Here is a 14243-nt window from a genome sequence, read left to right on the forward strand (position 1 = left end):
AGCAAAACATTTCAAGGGCTGAACTCATGGTTTTGAAGGCAGCTATGTTGCTTGGGCTCTTTAGTGGGTGTATATTTGGGCAATGAGTTCCCAGGGACTCTGAGGTTTCACATGCTGAATTGCACTGTCCTGGAAGGATGGAGATCTTGGTAGTCAGGACGGAGCAAGTATCTGAAGGGCCAGTTGATGAAAACTCTGGGATCCTCATGTCTAGATCAGCAGCCAAAATCTAAAACCCATTTCATGAAAAAGCCAAATAAGCATCTACAGTGATCAACATTCCCCAGGATATTTCCATTTTCAGCATGTTAGTTTTCTTTGACAGAAAAACTGCACACCAGAAAATATCCAGCTGCCATTCTCACCTTATTATCATTTCTGCACAGTGGGCCTGTACACACAAAATACATCATTTTATCTTGTCTCCTGTTTCCAGCTTCACAGATCATACATCAGCCCCTGCTCAACTCCAAATCTGCATTTACCTTTCTAGGCAGTTTGGAAGCCAATTTTATTGTAGCATACATGAACCCTTCTGAATTCTGCAATAGATGCTCTGGGTTTTGTGCTAATACAATTTTTTCCTTGTCATAACATTGGGAAGCAGGCATTCAGTAACCACACTGACATCTTGCTCTTCCCAAGGCATTCTTTGGGCAGGACATCAACAGTTCATGTTGTATATCACAGCAAAGGGTGTCATGCCCAGTGGTGCTTGAGGGCAGCTTTTCATGGTATGAAATGAAAGACAAATAAAAGCCAACAATATCCTCTCCCTCCTGCCAAATAAAACAGCAGCATAAGAACTAGAAAAGAGCAGTTCAATTTTCATGTGTGGTTACAGTATGTTTGTTCCTTAACAGTAAAGTAATGAGCTTGCTCTTGGAACAGAGAAGTTATGGTCTCATATTAAAGAATTGTGGTTTTCCCCTTCATTAGCAAAAAAAAAAGAAAAAAAAAAAAAAAAAAAGAAAAAAAGATTGATGTTAAAGTCTTGGGATGGTACTGAAGCTGGTTGATAAAGAAACCATAATATAGCAAACTTAAAATCAAAAAGAGACAAGATGAATAGGCTATAAATGAGGTAGATACAGAAAAGAAAAGCTGAATGCAAAAATGGAGAGACTTCTGGGGAAATATAAGAATTCTAACACTAGGCCCCTGCCTTAAAATAATACCTCATTGTATGGCTTCAGATATTTTACAGTGGGGCTTTTTAAAAAAAAAATAATATTCCTATGCAAGTGAAAGTACAGAAAATAATGTCTAATTTTTTTTTAATTTGATTAAAGGATCCTATCCTGTGTTGTTTCTATCACGCCAACAAAAACTCAGTCTAAAAGAAAAGTCATATCACTTAACATTTTCAGTGTTTTCATTATAAGCTCAACTCCTTGGGGCTCTGCAGAATGTAAAAATACATTCATTTCATGATTCTTTAGCTAACATGAAAATGTGCCATAGTCAGTTCAGAGCTTCAGCACTTACATCTAGAAAATAGAGAGTATGTGTATTTGCCTTTATAGAATATTTGAACATCTAAACTAATCAAATTTCAACAACTTGAAGAGTAGAAGTTCCCCCATGGGATTTATTTTCATGGTAAAAGCATGTTCCAGTTACATTTTTCATTTTTTTACTTGCCTACATTTTGCTTTGCTGATTTTTATATAATTCCATTATTCCAAGATAAAACAAATTTGCTTGTAGTATGCTTTTAATTTCAAGTGAAATTTAAACTGTTAAACCCCAAAATTATATACATCATTTGGATTTTCCCAGCAAAAATCTGAACATCTGCACAAACCATATTTTCCGTTAGAGTACAATATGGATTGTCCCAAACCAATATTTGATGTCTTATTTTGATGGAAATATCTAGACAAGCATTAACATCACTAGATGTCACTAAACCGTCATTTCCTTTTCAAAGATTCTACATAACTGTTTTCCATTTGGTAAGGCATTCACATTTCAGTAGTTTAGTTTTCATCTCCAGATATGACTTTGTCTCCTATCACAGCTTTGCTTATCATCTACTTTGTGTATAAACCTTTGTGCTCTACACTTCAGTTTTGGGGAGCTTTTCTGGTCATTGTGCATAACTGTGTGTGGGGGCAGGTAAAACCTTCTTGTGGGTTTGTTTTTATAAAGTGCTCGATTTTCACATACTCCAAGTAACACCAGAATTTTCATTTGTGGTACCCTAGTGTATTTTTTTAAACTACAACACTAAACATTTTCTCCCTGTTGATTATATGTAAAGATATATTCACATCTGGATTTCTGGGAAACTTGTTTTATGTTTCCTATGTACCAAACTACATATTCTGCTGAATCTTTTTAGAGGAAGCAGAAAATGAATTTGCAAGAGCAGAAGGGCAGCCATCCCTACGGTTCTCATGTCCTACTTTTCAACAAGTAGAACAGCATTGCCTCTTACGTGCCCATTGCCGATTCCTGGAATTCCAGTAGTTTTGTTCTATGTTGTCAATACCCAAATAGCTCACTTTCATGCCATGCTCGGCCACTACCAAAAAAACTGGCATGTGCCAGAATACACAGTGGTGCCACAGCTTATTTAGAAACAATCATCTGGGTTTGTCTTGCTTGCTGACACTGGAAGTGCATTTGTTCTGAATGCAGTAGCTCAGCTCGTCCAAGTGTAATCATTCTAATGCACTGCCTCTGCCTGAAGAATGCATTACTTCTGCCTTGCCACCAGCCTCTGATTTGCTGTCTGTGGTGTGGAGCACGTTTTCTTCACTTGATGGGATTTTAATATAGCTCTTACTGGTTCCCAGAGGTTACATTTTGCCATGTATCTTTTTGATCTGTGTTTTTCTTGTCTGTTGGTGGCATATAGATGCCTTTTTCAATAAAAAAACCCAAAACTTTCAAACTAATTCTTTTTCACAGAGCATTAGCATTTTGCCTTCCTTTTAAAGTTTTTAGTTTCACCTTAGTTACAGATGCTTGGTTACCCTTGAAACTTCACCAAAACTTCAGACAATTCCTCTTCCATTTTCAAGATCCAAACCATTTCTGTCCCACACATAAATTAGCCTGGTTCAGACAGCACTGGGAACATTTGTGTATCTTGGAAATTAGGCTTTCCCTCTAAAGAACCTCCATGGGCATGCATACATAAATTCCTTTTAAACTTGACATTACTAGTGAGAGAATTATTCAGAGTAAGCCCTAAGAGCCCAGCTAGGGTTTAGGTAAATAATAGGTACAAACAATATTTCTGAACTTCTAAGGACATTAACAATCTACTTCCATAACTGAATGAGGAGGTTGCAGTACTTCTTAACCAAACATTAGTGACCACCTTTGGGAAAAAAAAAAAAAATCAATGTGCTCCAAAAATATTTTTTAGAAATGAAAACACAAGAGAAACAGAGAACTCACATTCAAGCATGACATTTTCAAGGGACTTAAACTCATTAAAGAGGTATTTGTCCATATATAGAAGAACTCTGAAGGAGGCAATCTGGTGCCTACTTCCCATTTGATTGAGCACTTATTTGGAGGGGTTTCCAAGTATTTTTGTTCTCTAACAAGATTAATCCTGAGCACAGATGCATATCTATATTAAAAAAACCCAGTCATTTTCACACAAAAACTTGGCTGGTGCTAACAACTGTAGAGAAATATTTCAAAATCTGTGCAAATTATTGTCAGTAAAACATCCCTGAAGAGAAATCCATTTTCTTTAATAGCTTCCAGATGTAATATTAAGAATAGGATATCCATGAAGCTGATCTATCTAATTTATAGTTGGGATATTTTCCTCTTTGTGTTTACAGAGTCACAGAATGGATGAGGTTGGAAGAGACCTCATGACAGTGGGTCATCTGGTCCAACCTCCCTACTCAAGCAGGGCCTTCTTAGAGCACAACTTCTCTGGTTAATCTGTTCCAGTGCTTGGTCACCTGCACAGTAAAGAAGTTCTTCCTCACATTCAGGTGGAATTTCCTGTGCAGCAGTTTCTGCCCATTGCCTCCTGTCCTATTGCTCAGAACCCCTGAAAACAGCCTGGCTCCATCCTCTTGGCACCCTTCCTTTGGATACTTGTAGAGATCCCCTCGCAGTGGTGTCTTGTTGTGGTACTACAGGGCAATGCAATGCTGTAAAAGGCCAAGTATACTGAATTCCACAAGCTACTTGCTAAAAATGAGAGACCTATAAAAATAATACTTATAATAAAAAATTACAGGAGCTATTGCACTTTTATAAATTTAGTACTGACCTTGGCAGGAAAATTCCATTTGGTGTATTACTGTGAAGAGGTCCTTTGATCCAAAAACTTAACAAAGATTTTTGCTTGTGCCAGGTGGGAGATGCTTATGCAAAGTGGGAGTGGTTTTCAGAGCAGAAGCACTCATCTTTTCTCCCTCAGGAGTTCCACATGGGATAACATACTTTACAGCAATAAAGAAAAAGGAATCCATTTTTACACACTTGTTAGGAATACTAAACTCACAGCAAGCAAGATCCCTTTGCATCAGCAAAGTCTTCACCACTGCTTTATCCAAGTTTTATCCAATTTATTGCTGATTTACCCTTTTATTTTAAGAGAAGAGCACTTAAGCAATATAAAAAAGTTTATTGTCTTTTATTAAAAAAATAAGTAAACAAAATGTTAGAAATATGGCTAGCCTTTTAGAAGTTAAAAGGTTTAAAAGTTGTCTGAAAACCACAACAGATCATTTAGGATTAAGAATATTTTATTGTACTTTTGATGAAGAAAACAAGGCATACCAGGACACTGTTTATACTATTTAAGCAGTGTACTAATGCCTCAAATTACATTCCTCTGAGGAATCTTTGTGCATCTATATTTTGTCTTTGCTCTGGTCCATTTCCATAGCAACATGTTTGTTCCTATGGAGAATCGGGTGAATACTTTCAAATTGAGTCTGAAAGTTTTGGAACAAGGTTTCAGTTCTCTATGAAATAATTATGAACAAAAGTAATTAAAAAAAAACTAAAAAAATAAATATAATTTTGCCATTGTTTCTTTTACCATACTCTAGGCATGATTAGCTCTGAACAATCCTTTGATCTCTTTCCCATGATGTTCAGACTGGGAGCAGGCTTATCCACATGACTTCAGCAGCTGTTATAAAATCTGGTGGGGAACTTTTCATTCCAATTTCAATGGCTCACTGTATTCACTAATTATGTTGTTATATACACACACATTCCAAATTTTTACTTAGAAGCTGGGATCTACACTTAAAGAAACCCCTAATAAACAAAAATCCCATGAGGAGAAGGGGGAAAAGAACAGGGCAAGATGACTTTAAAATTACTTTCAAAATAATAAAGTTCATTTTAGAGGATCTCTTTAAACTCTAGCCAGTATCACTTCCTGTTCATATTTGTCGCTGTCCACTCTTTCATCTCAGGGTAAGATTTTATAGCTGAGAAGAAGCATTTATTGCTACAAGATAATAGTGCTAAAATAAGGTTGTTTTTTTTTAAAAAAAGATAACTGCTCTTTAGCATTAATACGAATGAAACAATCATTTCGTGAAATGTATGCACTCAGACAAATAAATAAAATTGATTTTTTTTAAGAGGATATTTCCATCAGAACCTGCTGGAAAATGAAATGAATTTAAAAAAAATAAAAGGAAACTAAGAAAAAAATATCCCTAATTACATATTGTGGGTTTTTATCATGATTTTTCATAAAGTAGTAAGTCTCTTAAGTCTAGTTGTAAAATGATCCAGCTAGATTTTCAGTCAAATAATTTCAGGAATTCTCTTGGAATTGCCAAATTTGTCTGACCAAAGTTACCTTTCTTGCAATGCACAAAATAACAAGACTGAAAATCCTGTGTGTAAACTGGCATAAAAGAAAAGACCTCTGTTTTACTTGATTGGTCAGGTGGTGTCAGCCTATTGAATCCAGCTCAGATTATGCCATTCATACAACTTAGAAAATTACTGCTGCAAAGATTGAACAATTTTGCAATATTTTGAGGCAGACCCAACATCTGCATCATCTGGAGATAATGATGCTTTCATTCTCTATGCCAGCAATTCCAGCCTTACATGTGATAGTCAGAAAGTTTTCACAGATGGTCTATTCCAACCTGCTCTTTTTCTGCTTCCCCTGGGTTTGTACTTTTTTAGGCATTTCCCATCTGCCTGCTTTAAAATCTTTAAATAGGTGGAATTTCTGGTGAAAGGAATGAATACTTTTATTCTGCCTCCAAATTCTTTCCCAATGATGCCACGTGCACATTAGAGCTGGCACACCCATACTTTGAAAAGAAGCATAAAGTTAAGAAGAAAAATATGGACCTGTTTTATATAACAGTGAGTCACTGCTGCATTTTAGTCACAGGCTACAGACAATAAAAGAGAAATGAAGTGTCAGTGATTGAATTGGGAGTAATAGATAGAAGCTCTGTAGAGACAGCATCATGTCTTCTCAACTGAAAAAAAAACATGTTCATTTACAGGATAAGTGCCCTGCCATCAGTCAATGAAGACGGCTCTAAAAACCTATATGGCCTAAGTGAACAGGACATACAGTCAGGGAATAGGTTCCTGAATATCACTCAGAACAATAAGCTTGAATCATACAAAAATATCTGAGAAACAGCTACACAGAAAAGAAAGATGGTATCAATAATCTTTAATAAAAATATTGAAAGAAATATATTCCTATTCTACAGTGGGAAAAAAAAAAGTAGCAGTATGTGTTACAATTGATTGTTAATAATACAAGCCTACTTCTAGTTCAGCTAGATATAAAAAGGAACACAGAAAAGGGTGTCAGCTTTGTTTGGAACTAAGTCTGGTTTCTGTAAGAAAAATGATGTGTGCAACCATCTTCAGATTTCAGATTGCAATCCACTTGGTTTCAGTAGAAACTAGAAGGCAAATTAGCTCCTGTGTAAGCTGGATATCCAAAATTATGTTGGTCAATTCCAAGGCACTTTGAATCCAGGCCATTTCTGAAAATCTGGTTTCAGTATATCACAGTCCACTTGTATTTGTAATTCAGTACTTCCATTGGAAAACTATATGAACACCTGCAGAAAGAAAGAGGAGCATATTTACCAGAATTTAAGGTACTGAGAACCAATTATTAATCAGGTTTGGGCAGTGTTAGTGTTTTCTGTCCTAAATCCAAGCCAATAAGTATATCCTGTTTACCATGGCACAGTGAAAGCCATGGGCATTCCTCAACTCAGTGGAATATAGATTTTAAAAACAAGACAGTGAAGTACTGTAAGATGATTTTATGCCACATGAAGATAGGGGAATTAACAAGCAAGCCAGGAATAAAACAGTGAAATGTGAGAAAAACCATCAGTTGCATTTCAACAAATTATAGTAAAAGCTGGGGGATAGGTACTTCAATGAGATGTTATTAAAAGGCTAAAGCCCTTTTCCCAACAAAGAAATGTTTGGAGACTCCCCATCTAATAGCAAAGAGTCATGGATAAATACGTTCTTCTCTACAAATCCACAAACTGTCTCTAACTGTGTGGAGCCATGATAGGAAGCCCCTGGGAATACTGTACATGCTTTTGATTACATAATAGTAATGTGGTTTTTAAGTGTAGTTATTCTGGTATCTGTGTCATACTTGAGGTTGTATGAGGCTACACAGGATATAAGAGTTAAACAGCTCGTGAACTGAGCAAAACAAACCAGATGACTATTTATCAGTCTTTGGGACTGCATATATTTTGTATAGTCTCATCTCACTCTAAACACTACACTGTCCTCATGAAGGACACCGTGAAATGTCATGTTAGAAGAGGTCCTTTCCATAAACATCTTCCTATATATATCTATTAAAGAAAGACAGGCTAGAGAAATGTGCTTTGCATTTGGAAGATAATGGGAAAATAACTAAAGTGGTTTAAAACCTGTAGAAGCCAATTCCACTTAACTTTTGCATACGTAAGTTTTATTTTACAAGAGTAAAAAGAATTTTATGGAGCCAGAATAAGGGCACAACAAACTATATAATTTGTGTAAGAGACAGGTTGACATTCCCACTTACCAAAATCATAAGCTAGAAGTTAGGGCAGTGTTCCAGAATTTGAAACTTGTTGATCCAGAATACATCTTAATTACTACATTAGCTTTTCCACCTTGGGTTGGAGAACTTTTACCCAGAATGAACTACCCAAGCCTATGTATTAACAGAAAATATTCTGGTTTCAAAAGAGGAAAAAAAAATACAGTTAACTTCTTGATGGCTCTATGGAATTAAGAGCATGTCATTGACTGCTAGGATAGGACCTAGCTAACTGGGATAATATTAACAATCAGAAATATCTTCCTGTGGAGCATCCATAAGGAATTGAAAACAACTAAGATGCAGAATATGAATCAAACAAATGTAAATTTGCATCAATTAGCCAAAAGGATGAACCCTTTAGACTACTTAACACTCCAATTCTTCTTGGTTGGCTTTATTACAGATTTCTTCCAGGAAATGTTCTTATTCAACTTGATAGCATGGTTCAAAGTGATGAACATTAGTTATAACATTGACATTTCACACTAAACACAGATATATATACTCATTAACATAAAATCCTTTATGTGCACCCTTATATACAGACAGGTAAATTTTATGTGACAAATATAAAAGAAGAAAGACCAAAATGTCCCAACATAATAACAAAGTTGCCTACTTACAAATTATCTCCCTGTCAACATTCCCTAAGGCCTACCCATTTGATTTAGTATGTCATGGATCATGCCTTTCTCCATAAATACTCTTCCTCAGCACTTGCTTCTGAAAAGGTTTACCTAAAAATGTAGATGTAATTTCTGCTTTCTCTATTCCATCACCTCCTCTGCAGTTCTGGGCCTCTGTTGTGTTTTGTTTACAGAGTAGGAACACTTGTGCTTTAGTGTTTCCCTCCATTTAATACTGCTGTATAGCAGGCTGAGGGTGTTGTCTAATTTGAAAGCCTTGGCCACTTAAAACGTGGCTGTCAGCAGCAGTTGCTAAGAAACTACAACTTAACTGCTTTCAAACACGGTATTGCTAAAGTGCAATTACCCACACCTGCTATTATTATTTATATGAGCTAATGTGTAATTCCTTCGTCACCATACTGGACACGTCCTCTCTTACCTCCCATTCAAATAAGCCCCTTCTTTCTGGTAACTTCTGAGATCATTCCTCATCTCATCCAAACAAACATTTCAAACCACCCCCATATCCCAAATATTCCCCAAGCAGGGAAATGAGCCACAAAATATCTTCATGTAGATCATAAAGAGAGCACATAAATGCCCAGCTGGTCACTGTCACTTACAAAACCATGTTTATGAGACAGAGGCCTCAGAACAAATTTTCCCCTAAGAGAGATTGCATGTTTGAATAGGAGCAGATGGGCATTTTTTACTTGAAGAAAATGTTTATGAAGTAATAAAATATTTAACTAAAAAGTAAGTGCATCATTTAGTAACTCTGTTTCGATTAAGTCAACCTTCAATGTTTTGATATATGAACAAAAAAATGCCAGTAATGAGGAATATACATGCAAGTGGAGTGGGTGTCTTATGGGTCTAAAACTTTTATCCTTACCTTTTTTATCTTGTAAACATCTATTGGTGCCTCTTGAATAAAAATGACATCTTTTACAGTATTTTGGCTGTATTCCACATCAGCTCAGCCCATTCTGTTTATTAAGTAATTTCAACCATGTGAATTAAATGTCGGCTTCCTTGCTTTCTGGAGGTGAATGCGAACCTCTTGGAACCAGTCAAGCAGAGATGTGAATGAGTGGAAGTCTGGGCCGGATAATGGGAGTGAACAATTAAAATGCAAAGAATTTGTAAAGCTTGATGCTTGCCCTTTTTCTGCAGCCTGAGGTATGCAGCAATGCATGAGAGTAAGGGGGAACAGCCTGGAAAAGCATGGCACTTCTCCACAGGTGGGAACACACAGCCTTGCTCTCCTCTTTCCTTACACTCTGTTTCCACTCAGAGCTAAGCAGACACAAACCAGAGAACAGGCTATGCAGGGAGGCAGCTGTTAGCCCCAGTTCAGCTACACTTTATTGCAGCTGTATATCTTCCAGAGACCCTTGCTGCCACCTGAAGATTCAGAAATAATGGAAATAGGACTTACATATGTCTCCAGTCACCCATATGGTCTCACACAAAATAGAAAATATGAAAAGGAAATTAAGGAAAAAAGAGAGTAGGGAAAAAGAAGAAAAAATAATCTTCTTAGCTAATACATACTCATATTCAGGCAGACCTTACACCTTCACAAACTCCTTCAAAGGAAGTAATATATTCTAATGTAAATCTTGTTAGTTACCAGCCATTTAACTTAAAGTAATTGATTTTTAACATCTGGTTCACAGTCAAGGTACAATTCATTGTCTTAATGCTGTATTTGGGTGTTTGTTCTGCATGTATGTAGTTTTTTGGAACTGCAATTTTGAACATTTGAGCCTCTCTGTGAGGTGGTGAGGTAATGTATCCTGCATTAGACTGCAGAGGTAAATAACATGATTTGTAGCTGCATGTGATTGTTAATTATGCAAAGAAAAACTTTGGGAACAGTACAGTAAAACAAATGAGGCTGTTTGTAAATCTATCATTCTCTAGTTTTAACTTCCAAACTACATAATACAAATGCAGTCATATTTGCCTGTATGAAAATGGCATTAATTAAAAAAAAAAAAAAAATAAAGAAAGGCAAGTTCTGCATCAAAAGACATCATTGTGCAGTTATTTAGAAAAAACAAAGATGCATTTCTTTCCCTAAGGGAGACCCTTGAGCCTACAGCTTCTTCCAGAGAGTTTTATGTTCACTAAAAACATTTTGATATCTCTAGATAATTTAAGAACACATTGTTAGAACATACTTCAACACACCTACTGCATAACTGCAGCGGCATAAACTCAGGGTAGTTCATTTTATGAAAAAAACAACAACCTTCCATTTTATCAAAACTCCGATTTAGAGTGGAATGGGAATAATAAGTTGGAACAATAATTCCTGAAGACACCATTTGAATGACCACCTTTGGAGATGCTCTGGAGGCATTACTCTGTGGGAGAGGAAGGGGATCAGCAGTCCCCACTGCCCTGCCTTGGAGCACAAGGATGTACATGCTAAGGGACCACCAAGGGTTTCCAACCTCCACTCAGATCTGCACACAAATTATCATTCATGTTCTGAGCACAACATGAAGACACTAGATTGAATTCCATTTTTATAAGAAATTTATCGATAGGAGTAAGACTTTGGGGTTTAGGGTGTGCTTTTAAGAGTTCTTTGAAGGTAACAGAGTTTGGTGGAAGGGCAACATACTGCAGAGAGACTGAGGTGTACTCCTGTATATTCAGATATATCCAGATTTTTAAAGATTGTTTCACCTGCATTTTTATTTGTTTTGCTTTTGGATGGATTAGAAATTCATTCTTCATCATATTCTGCTTGCTAACTGAGGCAGAGACAATAAAACACACTACTAATAAATCTAGGCATTCAAACTGCAGCCCTTGGCTGCCACCTAAAGGTTTGCTGTACTTCTTTAGAGATACCACCAGACTCCATTCCCATGTTTGGAATGTAAAAAAAACTTGTCTACTACCATTACAGGCAACCTCCATGGTCACTACTACTAAAAAAGATTATGAGGTAAAAATATTTGTTCTAAAAAAAACAAAAAGCTCCACCAAAACAAAACCAAGGAAGGAAAAAACACACTGTAGTTCAACAGTACGACAGAAAGAATGATTTCTTGTTTCTGCATGCACTTTCAATTTGAAATAACACCTAAAATCTTAAAAAAAAACAAAAAAAAAAAACATAAAACAAAGCATGCTATTTCGTTTTGATAAAAGAAGACAGCCAGAACAAAGAAACGTACAAACTACTGAGCAATGAATGGCTCAAGAACAAAAAAAAAGGGTGGTGTGCTCAGCCACCATTTGGGCAACACAATGCAGGCAAGCAGGCAGTTTGTGTAGGTCTTATGCTCTCCACTGAGGAGAGATTGATCTCGTCAGACACTGGGAATTCAAGCTCTTTGAAAATAGGAGAAGCTGAGAGAGAAAATAAAATCCTGGCCAAGGCTCCTTTTAGCACCAACGGGCAGAATTCTGCCTCAATTCTCCAGCTAGGTACAACTATCTGATTGTCATCAATTAACTCAAAATCACTGTTTCTTATTCACAGTGTCTGTACTAGCTGGGCAGTACTGACTTTTTTCCGAGGTTTTTTTTTTTAAATCTATTGTAAAGTTGTCATTTTCAATGAACTATCAGTTTTACACAATAAAATCATTTGTTGGGAAACTTTTTTTAATTTATCTGGAATTTGTAACATTGCAGGGTAAATGCAATGCACTTTTGGTCCTTGTATAAGGGGATCTTCTTTTTTTTTTTTTTTCTTTTTTTTTTTGTTAGATTTTAGGATATTGGGTATGGATCTAAATGAAAATGAGTGCTCTGAAGTGATGCGGCCACCAAGAACAAATGTAAAGCTAGCAGACAAACAGCCTACACCTTGAACCTACAGTCTACAGTTTGAAATGAACCTGTTGTATTACTAATGAACTTTTTATGATTTCTGTTATATGTTCATTGTATATGTTTTACATCCTGGAGTACAAACAGCAAACAAAAGAATATATAATTAGGAGGTATTTCAAGATAGAAAAATACCCTATATTATCATAGGCTCAAAGAAATTCTGGACAACCAAAACCTGTTATTTCCTATGGTTTGAGTTTTGAAGTTTAATCCTTATTTACACATCCAACTCCATTTTGACTTTCCACAGGATCTGATCTGTTTTATTTTTGGTTCATCCACTCCCCTTACAGGAATGACACCTCTCATGTTCTTACAGGAATGAGGACTGACAAAGGGACAATGATGCTCTGAAAAATAAACCAAGAATCTACAGAGAACTAGTGGTTTCCACCCACACATGGGAAGAAGCTTAGTGACAGCGTTATCTTGGCCTCCATTGTAAAAATGAAAACCCGCAAGTAATCAGTATACTCATAACTGTGCATTTTCAAGCTGTGATCATTGTGTATTTGCAGTACTCCTTAAAGGACAGTTAATAGCTAAGGTTAAAGATCTACTCATCCTCTTATGTCCTTTTGAGTGGTCCATGTGTCTATGTCATCTGTGGCAGGCACAGTTATATTTGAGGTTATTACCTGGATCACACGTTTTGCAATCATAACCTTCCATAGTAGTTATTAGGATAGTTTGTCAGGTAAGGAGCATGTCACTGGTATCCTCTCATACTGCCTAAGGTGCTGGCTGTTCTGTCCTTTATTTTCATTTGGCACCTGTATTTTTCTGTTCAGCAAGGTGAAGTTTTAGTTTAATTTGATGTAATGTAATCTTTACCAATTTCCGTGTCAGCCAGGACACATTTGCAGATTAACTTCATGTGTTCTGTTTTCTCTTCCAAAGCCAAGTCATATAGTTCTCTTAATCACCTGGAGAAGTGTGAGCACTTAGAAGACTCATAGAATTTAAATCAAGAAGGAATTGTAATGGTAATATTTTCTGATCTCCAGTGTTGTACAGGCCATAAAACTTCACCCAGAAATTTAATATTAATGCTTCTGTTTCATCTATAGTCTGTCTCTCATACAACCATTGAACCTTGAATTCAAGACCAGCCATGATGAAAAATGGTACCAAAGAAGAAATTTTATCAGAAACATTTTTCTTCAAACACAATTAGAATCACTAAATTACTCTGCAATCTCTATTTCCCCTCATCTTCCAATGTTCATTAGTGTGTCATGTCACATGAGGATTATTTGCTGGTAGAATATCACATTAACTAAATTTTAATGGAAAAAATTATTAGCCTGGATGTAACTTAATTTTTTAAAATATTTTCCATTTGAAATAAAAATATACACTCTAGCAAATCCTAAGGTAGCTGTATACTCTATTCAAGTACATGCTAACAGTGTGGCCTTAATTTTCGTCTTGAGTTCATACTGACTTTATATACTGCTGAACAGTACAATTATTCCTGACTGCCCCAACTCAGGCTATAACTGTCTGTCCTCAAAAAATTCTCTGTTCCTTGGCAATACATTAATCCCATAGTCCTTCTCATGCCTTACCCTGACTTTAGTCACAGTTGGTACCTGATGCTTCAGCAAAGGTGGAAATCATCTTTAAAGGACCATGTCACGGAGTGGCTGCAGAAGAAATTTCTGTGCAGCCTTAGAAAGTGACCA

Source organism: Vidua macroura, chromosome 1 (assembly GCF_024509145.1).
Source record: "Vidua macroura isolate BioBank_ID:100142 chromosome 1, ASM2450914v1, whole genome shotgun sequence".
NCBI classification, from domain to species: Eukaryota; Metazoa; Chordata; class Aves; order Passeriformes; family Viduidae; genus Vidua; species Vidua macroura.